At 39.7% G+C, this 11,727-nt stretch overlaps 1 protein-coding gene across 11 annotated transcripts in view; it reads left to right on the top strand.

The window, feature by feature from the left end:
* LOC101096257 (LIM domain containing preferred translocation partner in lipoma) overlaps positions 1-11,727 on the top strand; it is a 692,709-nt gene that overhangs the window by 372,375 nt on the left and 308,607 nt on the right. The gene's annotated exons all lie outside the window — the stretch shown is intronic.

Here is an 11,727-nt window from a genome sequence, read left to right as displayed (position 1 = left end):
CACAAACTTATCTATTTCTCTCCAAGGAAATTTAAGAGGGCAGATAATGTGAACAATAATGGTAGTTGTAGTTGAGATTTATAGAGTGCTTCCCACCTTATAGAGTGGATTTACGTCCATCTTATTCTACCCTCCCGGCAAGTCTGTGAGTTTGCATGGCCAGGAACTATTGTCTCAGCATTACACACAATGTTGAGTGAGTTGCCCCAAATTGTACTTCTAAAGTGGCAGGAAGGGGTCTCATTCTTGGTCCTATTGATTTCGAACCCAGTGATCCCTCCACTGATCGGTGCTGGCCCACCACTCACACACGTGTGCAGTACGGTGGAGGCATCCTGCTCCTTAACTTTACCGAAACACATACACGTATGGAGTATGTGAATAAATGCTCATCACAACATATTCCACCAATCAGGAGTATGTAGACTAGAACTTAAAGTGTTCTCTCAGTACGCACTCTTGTTTATTTCTGCTGCACACCCTTCACTGACTCCGTACGTTTTTCGTAATCAGTGTTTCAGTTTGTTATGCATCTTTCCAGTCTTTTAACAAGTACGTAAATACACACAGCTATGGGTATGACTATATAGGTCACATTTATTTTAAACATAAGTGTTATGATATTAGCTTCAATTTACTTTTGATTCTAGATCTTTTCATGCCAGTAAATGGCGATTGCACATACTGTTTTTAACACCTAGCCCGTAATCCATAGTATGGGCGTACCATCATGTGCTTCTTCAACCTTTTTTTAAATTTATTTATTTATTTATTTATTTATTTATTTATTTTTGGGACAGAGAGAGACAGAGCATGAACGGGGGAGGGGCAGAGAGAGAGGGAGACACAGAATCGGAAACAGGCTCCAGGCTCTGAGCCATCAGCCCAGAGCCCGACGCAGGGCTCGAACTCACGGACCGCGAGATCGTGACCTGGCTGAAGTCGGACGCTTAACCGACTGCGCCACCCAGGCGCCCCATCATGTGCTTCTTCTACTGAAGGGCATTGAGGGTAGGCATCCCTTTATTGTAAATATTAAGGTGGGTTTCCTCGCATGTGTATCTTTGCGTTTGTGTGAAGCTAGAATTAGGCATCCGAAACTGGAACTGCTTGTTTTTTGTTTTTTTTTTTTTTTGAGGTTTATCAAAAGTAAGTCTCAGCTCCCCCCGCCATGTTTTAGAATCCTCATATTAGCTCATGTTAGCAACCTGTCCTTCCACTTAGTTGCTTGGGGATGTGTTGTTCAGACCAATGCAGACACTTCTTTCAACAGATACTTGTGGCCAGGAGAGTAAATGTTGGGAAGGTTATTTTCCATGGCTCTGTGGTTTGGATACAGGCCCTCACCATGGAGGAAGAATAAGGTATTCTTGTGACAGTTTTATTTACTTAAAACAGCCACACACTTCACTCAGCTAGAATAAGGTATTTAATACAGTAATAAAAAAAAATATCTACTGTAATTAAAAATGCGAATAGTGTAATGCACTAAAAAATATTCTTTGTTCAGAAACAAGGGTGTTGCATAATCAGGCTTGAAAGATATATGATTAAACCTTCTGTACTGACTATATGATCTCAAGGTCCAGAGAGTTAATTCTACCTCCCAAGCCTCCTGCCTCTTACAACCTTTCCTTGCTGTTTTGTACAGGAGGTAATCAAAAGGGGCTAAAATTTGAAAATGTGGCATGGAAGAGACGAGAGCTAATCTGAATGGTCCCTGTGGTTTTTACAAGATTGAAAGCAGACATGAAAAATAAAGTCTCACTCTCTTTATTCCATTTTCCTTTTCATTGTGTTAAAAGACCTTATTATTTTTTCTTTTTGTTTCTTTTTATTTTTAATATTTTTTTAAGTTTATTTATTTTTGAGAAAGAAAGCATGTAAAAGCTGATGGGGGCAGGGGCAGGGAGAGAGAGAAAGAGAGTGAGAGAGGGATGGAATCCCAAACAGCCTCCACACTCTCAGCACGGAGCCCACCGTGGGACTCAAACTCATGAACCTGGTAAGAGCATGACCTGAGCTGAAACTAAGAGACACTCAACCGACTGAGCCACCCAGGCACCCCAGGCTTGGTTATGTTTTTTAAACCATGATATGCCAGTATGGTTAGAATCATGTTTGTCTAAGTTCTTTTAAAATAAAGAAATAGCTCCTCGGGTCTGTTGTAGTGAGGTTCTTTCAGGTTGCAGGAAGCCAAGAAGTGCTCAGAGTTAGTTACCTCAGTTGACTTTAGATTATGAAAATTTATGGTAAGAATACATAGAGAAGGAAGGAAGTCCAACCACCATGTCCACAGCCAGACAACGCAGCCACATGGAAAGTGAGAATATCGCTGAGGACATAACAATAGCTGATTTTGTCATCCCTCAAAAGTAAACCCCCGGTGTTTCCTTATCCACTGGGTCTCCATTCCTAGGGCTTAGATTCTCTCAGGTTTTCTTTCTCTTTCCAGTTGCTGCTCCCGGGTACCGTCCTTCTGGACAGGGCACTATGATTTTCGCTCCCTAACGTCCTCTCCTTCCTCAGAGCTTCTTCATGCTACTCTGTGTGTCTCTGGTTTCCCATCCATTCCATTTCTGCTACCAGCCTGCTGCGCCTTGCCTTCAGATGTTCCAAACAATAAGGCCCCTTAATTGTAGCTGGTTCTTCTCCAATAAAAATTGGGAAGGAGTTCTTCCTCCAGCATCTCCTGTTGCTGGTTTTGGTTCAGTCTCTCATCCAATTAATTGTGGCCAGAATTCAGAATTACCTGTTACAGAGCTGTGGGAAATGCATTTCTTTTAAACAGACAGACGCCCTTTTGAAGCTGTTACCTCAAACAGAGCTGTGGACGTGGTAGAGACACAACCTTTTATGTACCTTTTATGTAAGAGTGTGTACCAACCCAGAGCTACCAAAAAGAGACAAACAAAAACCATTGCCACTGGCTGCAAGATAAAGGTCAGCAGAAAGGCTGGGTGAGCGTTCATTGTTGTGACTTCAAGGGACACAGCAAACAGTCCCCCTCCTCTCGACCCATGTTCAAGAAGCCATTGACAAACAGCCGAGTCAGGCGGATGGAGACCAAACTGTCAGTCCGGGGGCTGATAAAAGTGCCTTGGGTGACTGTGTAGGTTTGAGGTCAAGAGAAATTACTACATAGGTTTGCCCTCCTGACAGTGGTCAGCACTGGCCACCTGCAAGCCTCTCCTGAGGTGGGACTGCCGTAGCCACAAACAATTTGGAGTCTGGAAAAGCAGAGAAAAGCATGCTCTTGTGTAGGCAACAATTCTGAATGGAGGTTGGAAAGGAGCTGAACCATACGTGCCCTATTTCTGTCCTCAAAGTCGGCAATCACTTAAGTCACTGGGCTGACTCCTCAGTAAGCTTCTCATCAGGAGAGGAATGTGTGAGGGACGAACAGCTTTATGAATATTTCTCCATGGAAGATCCCTCCCCATGGAAAACTTTAGAGCAGGGGAAGAACATCTCCCTTGCATTTAATGATAGTAGTATTCAAGGTGTTGATATGTGGGCCTAGCCTCCAGCCTGTTATAACCAAATAGGCTTCAGGGACTAGATAAAGGACTAGATAAAGGTGATGTTTTGTAAAGGCAAAGAGACTCCAGATGGCCAAAAGCAAATGACTAAAAGGAGGACACATTCTGTGCAAATGCAAGTGAGGCGGCATGCGCAGGTGAGGTCTGGGATGTAGTTGTCTGGGGGGATCTTAGAGTAGACATGAACGGTCAGTGGGATTGCAAGGGAGGAGTGGTTATGAAGTCAGGGTCAACTGAATATGGGAGATAGGATTTCTCCCCCAAAGTTTCCAAGTTCACAAATTCTTTAAGGTAGGGCTGTGTTCTTCTCCTTTTTCTAGTGCCTCATCCTTGGCTCTAGATCCATGTTCCGCTGGTACTTAGTTTCCACTATACCTTCAAAAGAATAACAATTCTATACCACTGTTGGGTGCCACCCCCGCCAGGCTTATGTTCACTGAAAGACAGTGTGGGCCACGTGATTACTCCTAGTGTTCACATATAAACAAAAGCTCGTGTGGGCTTGCCTCCAATGTTGGTATCACATCACAACCTTGTTCCTTTATCTGCAATAAGATGTGCCTACTTTGACAGATTTTCAGGTGATTTTGTAAAACCATTTTGGCCAATCCAGGCGTTAGGAGGAATGCTTTCTGATGTGCAGTCTTTGTGAAATTTAGTTGGCATCTAACATGGAAAATTTCCCATAAGATCACGATGAATAAAGGAAATCACCATCATCAGTAAAGATTTATATTTCAAGTAATGTTCACACCGTAATGACTCTTTAAGGCAGATAAGGACACTTTTTTTGTACTTGCCTTTTTTACAGGTTATAAAGCTAACAGCCAAAGAGGTTTGGTTAAAACTCATAAAGTAAAATCCTCACAGGAGAAACTGGCTTCCTGGACACTTCTACATTGCTTGTACCATAACATCAAATGCCAGGTTCCTCACAGGTGGCCCTCCATACACAAACAAACCTATGCATATAGGTCAAGTAAGCTCCTGCCCAAGTACACATTCCTTCAAAACACCAACACCCTGTAGGATGAAATAGCAATACGCACAAATGCATCATACTGTACAAATATCTGATAAACAATTAATACAGCAATGTGCCCATTAGAAAGCAATTATGGGATATTATTAGAGCTTTGATAACTTTTAAAAGGTTGTATTCTATTTCTGTTCATTCAAAGCTAGTATTTCTAATAGCTCTCTTAAAATCCTGAATAGTATTTTTATTTGTTCATAAATATGTTGTCAAGTGTATATTGTGTCTTAGGGTTGGGGAGAAAGAATTCGAGGAATCAAATAGAAATAAAAATGTATTGTTGGAAAACATATGGAAGTTCCTTTACTCACAAACTTCCAAACTTTTGCAGATATGGACAAAGCTGTTGGCCAGAGTATGCAAGTCATTTCTACCTGCTACTAAAAGGTGGTGTGGGCGGGAGATTATATACCGAGGCCCAGGGTTTAGAGACAAAGCAATTATGGAGTCGTTCTTAACCTGTATGGGAGAATGGGAGCTTTTGTAATGTAGTTAATAGAACTTTCCATATGATGCAAAAGGATTAATAAGATTTAACTTTATATTCTTGGTGACTTCTCCACTAGCCAAGATCTCTGATGAAGAACAATTAGAAAATTATAGAATTGTGTTTCTTTTCACTCTTCCCTTACATGATTATAAGGGGCTTATGTCTTGATTGCTTCTGCTAATAATAAGTATGTTAGAATCTCATGGGAGTTTTGGAATATCACATATCTTGATTTTCACATGGAGGAGCAGGACTCCACGAACAACTTTTCTGTGCTTTGAGTCGTTTTATATGTAAAAGAATATTGTTTTGAAAATGAGCCTTGATGGTGATGGTGCCTTTTGAATCTGGGTCATATTTCATATGTTAGCTTTAATAACTATTCAATGATCAGATTTTGGTGATATCACAGTCACATCTCTGAAAGTATTGTCTGTGTTTTGGCTTCCTTCCTATTGCCATACATGCCACATTCCTGGGTTTTTCTGCTGGGCTCAAAAAGTCATGCTCTCTCTTTATGTAAATTACACCAAGATTGCCACTAATCATATTCGGGAAGCTAACGATAATATATGCTTGAGTTATGGAGTTTTTTTAATATCATGCCGTGAGATACGATGCCAAATCAGGTCTCTTTTTGCTTTTAATTAGTCAGCAACATTTATTTAATGCCTACTAAGCTCAGAGCAAGGAGAGTGGGGAGTGGAGAAGGGCAGAAAGTAGATCTAAACACAAATAGACTATCATCTCCAGAATAGCTTTCAGTGTCTTTATGAATACAGAAAACAGATAAACGAAAGGATTAAGAAAACTTAAAAGCAAAATCTAAATGAGTGCAAATTGGTCTGGTAAAAACTGAGTTATATAAATGCAAAGAGGATGCAAATTAGGGAAACTGGAAGTTCAGTGTCTAAAACTGCTCTCTTTCTACTTTTATTTTCATAATACTTCACCATGAGAATTGTTAGAAGTCACAGCACCATACACTTCGGGGAGGAGAATTTCCTGGTTCAGTTGTACCGTTTAGAGAAGTGAACCCAATGCTTGGTACTTTCTGGAGAGTTGAAGCTGCAGTTTTCTGAGTCCCTGTTCATCTTTCCTCATTATCATTAAAACTCCTGTAACCTTGCATATGTTGCTTAACCTCTCTGTGCCTCAGTTTCCACATCTGTAACACAAAGATGGTAATAGGACCTATCTCATAGGATGGTTAGAGGAGTATTAAATGTGTAAAACTGTATTCTAGTCTTTGAAGCACCTTTTCCCCCCATTAATTTCTTTGAGATTGAAATGCATCCCATAATCGATATGATGAGAAATCATTGTGTTACAGATTAACTGGCACCAACTATTTCTGTCTTGGTGGTAAAAACACAATAGTGAATCTTATGGACAAAGGCATCATACTGCGTGTGTAAAGTGCTTATTAGAACAGAGCCTGGCATACAATAGGTCTTGTAGAGTGATACTTTTATCATTGTCTGAATACCATATTTGTGGCTTATATTGGCTCCTAATCTTAGAGATGTGTGCAGTATGAAACAGATATACTTAGAATTCTTGGTCTTTGGTCAAGTAAATAGGGCCTGGAAGAGTTACCGGTGACTTCACAACTGGTAAACGACAGATCTAAGTTACAAACTCAGGCTGTTTTATGTATTCTTCATCCATCACATCCGAGTCCTACTATGTTGTGTGAACTTTGAGTACTAGGGTTGAGGGATAACCAAGGCCGGGGAGCTTGTTTCTCTGGCTGAACTGAAATGCCCGAAGAGAAGCTAGGCAAATGTAAAGACATAAACAGTAAGTCAGTAAGCAAAGTCAGGGAGTGAAATAGAATAAAAGGGGCAGATGCGGGGTATATGGAATAATGTTTGCTGGGAGGATCAGGTAATGCTTCTCAGAGGAGCTGACTTCTGAAATGACACCTCAGCATGAAACTGAGACCTCTCTCCTGCAGAACAATGAAGAAGCAGGAAGGAGCTTGAATCTTTAAAGAACTAGAGCCAGCCAAGGTGGGCCATGGGAATAGATGCCTTCAGTCCTATGACGGGAGATAGATACTTGTGATTTTAGGCTTCAGATTGCCGATGCTGAGTTTTGTCTCTGAGGAGCAAAGAATCTGGGTGTTCTTTACCATACCTTTATAAGCTTGTGCTTTGGGGGTACTTTAGGGACGTTCTTGCATTCTGAAGAGAGAGAAGTGAGCACACGGCATGTTTTCTTTTCTACATGAGTATGCTGAAGAATGGAGATATGAAAGGATTTTTCCTAGTAAGTTTTCCAATTATCCTACAGTTCTACTGATAGCTAGTTGAGTCACATACTTACTCCTAGGTGTCAATTTTGGAGGGTTTTTAAAGGCTTAAAATCTTCCAAGTGGAAATTTCCAATACTATGAATCCTCAAGTTGTAACTCTTCATAGTCTATGGATTTGTTCCATAAAAGAAATCATTAGTGATTATTTTCTACTTCTGTGGTTCTTTAGTATTGCCTCTCGTGGTATCAGCCATTTAGAAATATCAATTCTCTCTTGAAATAGCCCATCAAATGATGACTCATGTCAAGCCAAGAGTTTATTTATACCTCTTTTCATGATTAGCAACACCTGTTTAATCTAATCACACACATATATATGTACACACACACACACACACACACACACACACACACACACACACTGGTAATCTATTTATGTCCAAATTTATTTCCAACTTTTATTTCCAGTATTTGGTGCCTGCATAGTTCATACTTATAACTCTAAATCTGGCTTCAGCTATGACATAAATCTTTCTAAGTCAGACACCTTTAATGACATTAATTTAGGTGGAGGTAGTCTTTGGGGATCCTATCTGCATAATCATGCGTAATTTACTTTTTTACTGAACCCAACTTTTTTTATTTATAAAATGTGGAAGTTGAAATAAATGAATTTTCCAGCTCTGTGATTTATAATGTCACTGTCAATTTATCTACTGAGGAGCATCATCGAAATTGGTCATTGGTAGAAAGTGTTCAGTGGCTCAGAATCTGGCAAAACATTTCACTTTTATGAGATTTCAGCAAATATAATTGAGCATCTTGTGTGTACCAGGCTCCCTAATAAGAATGCAAGCATGTAAGACCTTTTTCCAGCAACCAGGAGGTGAACTTGGTAACTCAGAATTTTCTTATAACAGTTTTTTTTTTTTAAATAGAGTTCACTTACCATATAATTCACAGACTGAAATTATTTCTGAAGGAGATAATCAGTACATTCACTCAACAAATATGCATTGAGTATCTGCCATACACCAAAGACTCTCTAGGTGCTGGAGTTAGGGACTAACAACAGTTATATAAAACCTAGCCTCTCACAGAATGTCCCTCAATAGACAATTGTCCATATTATGTTAGAGACTGATATTCAGGATCAGCAAAGGGTACTCTGGAAGCTCATGGGGCGGATAATGAAAACCTGGTCTTGGTGGACCTTGGGAGGTTTCTGAGAGGTGGTCATCTCCAAACAGAGGTCTGAGAAACCTGTGGGAGTTTGATAGGTTGATGGCACAGGGAAAGCAAACGCAGGGGGCTTCTGGAAGAGGAAAGAGAGGTAAAACCTAGGTAAACCACAAGAGCTTGGTAAGGTTACAGCATGGGGGGAAGTATGGAAAGGACAGTTTCTGCTGGCCCTGAAGGAGAGAGAGAGTGTTGATGTGTGCTTACATGGAGCTGTGTATGTCTTACTATGAGGTCACAGAGAAGAGTGAGGCCAGGAAGAGGATGTGACATTTGAGTTAGGTCACAAAGGGTTTCTAGGAGTTTTTGAAACAGACTACAGGTAGTCCAGGCAAAAGGAACTATAATTGCAACAATAAATGTGTGTAAAAGAATGGTGTTTGCAGCTTGGTAAGGAACTGGATGTACTTGGAGAATGAAGTATGTGGAACAGAGAAAGAATATAGTACAAAGAATACATTGGTGAGGATCAGCAGGACAGATTGGATTCTGTGCAATGCCATGAATTTGTACATTGGGCTCTTTATTGTGCTGGCAGCTGGGGCTGTTAGGGGTAGCAGTTTGCGAGAAGACTGGAGCACTGAAGGTTTCAGAAAAGAAATTAGAAGTGTGTTCTAGAAAGAGAATTCTGGATATCCTTCTATTGGAGGAGCCCTGGATTGTGAATGAAACTCAGAGGTAAGTCACAGGATTATTTAGGATAGTGCTTAACTAGCTAGTATTTTATAGGAGTTCTACCTTTCAATTACTCCTTGCACCAGAGAAGGATCATTTTCAATATTAAGAAATTAAAATTAAGTAAAACACATGGGATGATAACCAGTAGACATTGAAAACTTACTATGTTACTATTTGATTCTCCTCACCACTCAGTGAGGTGACCTATTATTTCCCTCCATTTTACAGATGAGGTTGTGTCCCAGAGAGATATAACTTGCTAAACTAGCAAGGTGCAGAGATGGCATTTTAGCCAATATGGTCTAGCTCCCAATCTGAACATTTGAATTGATGAACTAATAACCAATCAAAAATACCAACAGTAGTTGCGTTTGTGAAGTTTGGGCAGAGGGTTTCGTTTTGTTTTGTTTTGTTTTGTTTTGTTTTGTTTTGTTGCAACTCAATGATTCCTTGATTTTGTAACCATTACCCAATCTAATTTTAGGACGTTTCTTTCACTCCAAAGAGAAATCGCGTACCTATTTGTAGTCAATCTCTGTTGTTACTTCCAACCCTACGGTAACCCCAAGTGGACTTTGGTGGTAATGTCTTTAAATGACTAGGACTTCAGTTTAGTGATAGTTTGTTTTGAATAATAGCACTATGATAGTCTAATTCACTAATCTAGGTGTGTAAAAGTTTGAACTTCTAGTTTTGAATAACTGCATGCAATTAGTGTAATCTAGTCATAATTTGGGGCAGAGAAGGGTACAATTGCCAGTTCCTGTGTCAGTCACTGATCATGCGCACAGAAGTAAGACACCCATAGACCATGCCCTTGAATTCTCTGTCTTTCAGGGAGACAGACATATGGTCAGATTCTTGAATGACAGTGGAAAATGGAATTCTTCTAGAAATCCTGGTGCATTTATTGAAAGACGTGTGTTAAACTTCTTTCTGCTGGAAGCCATTGGATTGTTTGTAAAAATCTAGTATGTATGAAGCATTTGGAATGCTTAGCATTTTGAGAATAAAATCCACATCAATTTAAAATATAATAAAACTCCCCACCCAGAATAGAGTAGTAATTGCCAGGCACAGAAGAGCCCAGCTGTGGAGTGACTTAGAGGATAGTTGGTCTCAGGCAGAGATTACCAGATAGGACACTGGTACACAAGTAATGGTAATTCCCGAATTACTGTACCTATTTGGTAGCACATGCATCTAAAATGGCTTAAAATAAAAATTGCAAATGCACCAGATTTGATCAATCTTAGTATTTCTTTCTCTTATTCTCCCAGTCCCGAGTTAAAAATAAAACCCGCCTGCCTCATTTTCCTGTGTGTTCGTTAGTAGGATTAACTAGAGTTCTCAACAGGAAAGCAATCGATGTAGTAGACGACATTGTATAGTGGGTGAGAGCCCGGTAGAGATAATTATACAGTCACTCCCACTATATTACCCTTCAAAGAAACTGAGCCTAATATTCTCCTAAGCAATTTAACCAACTTCTAAAAAAAAAATGTATAAGATATTATTTAGAGAACGAAATAGCTACTGTATATAATCAGGAGGGAGAATTATAGCAAATTATAATACTCATTTGATAAGTGTATAAAGAGCTACGCTCAAAGCTCTGTATTGTACCTCCTAAGTAATTGTTCAGTTGTGCTAACTGTCCTTAAAATAGGAGAAGAGATAAAGAACTGTTTAAAAAAAAAGCAACTGTTATAGTTGTTCAGTAAGGTTTTCCCCTCTGGCCATAGATTGAGTCTAATTTCATGCTCCATGAGAATCAAGCATACGTTTGGTCTTCATATTTAATAGTGATGATATCTTTGCCTTTCCAAAGATAATGTCCATGCAGAAACATAGACACCAATAAAACTAGATGTGTTGAAAATGTGCTCGAAGAGCTTATCCCATGTAGGTTTGTGTGCATACGGATGTCGTATGTCTGAGTTCACTGCACATTTATGCCAGTATTTTCAAAAGATAGGCCTGTCTGCAGATCCTACCAATAATTATTTCAAGATAACTTAAAGGAGGCCCAGACATCTGCTAAGTTGTCTATTTATATCGAAAGGAGTTGGCAGTAATACAAGGGTCAATTTCCCTTTGGTTTGCTTTAAACAAAATAAGAAGCCCAATATGTAAACTTTAAGAGACTTAAATCTTTGAACACTTTCCTTTGAGTTTGTAATTCTTGTGCCCCCACTTTCATCAAACAAAAAACAAACTAATCTAATTGCTGTTATGAGAAGCCTGACCCCATATTTGCTGAAAGCAGTTGTTTTAAAGGTGTCAGCTACCTTCGATGGAAAACCTTAGATCCTCCTCTCACTGCCTATGTGTCCTTCAGCAAGCAGCAATCTCCAGAAGGACTTCAGTTTCTGATGTCAAAATGGTTATAATCATACAGAGCCTACCTCATGCTGTTGTTACGAAGTATAACTACACTACGTGTGGATAGTAAAGCACTGTGCCTCTAACATGCTTATCG

The sequence above is a fragment of the Felis catus genome, chromosome C2 (genome assembly GCF_018350175.1).
Source record: "Felis catus isolate Fca126 chromosome C2, F.catus_Fca126_mat1.0, whole genome shotgun sequence".
In the NCBI taxonomy this organism is placed as follows: Eukaryota; Metazoa; Chordata; class Mammalia; order Carnivora; family Felidae; genus Felis; species Felis catus.
The sequence above is the reverse complement of the archived record's forward strand: the minus strand, read 5'-3'. Positions and strand labels throughout refer to the sequence as shown.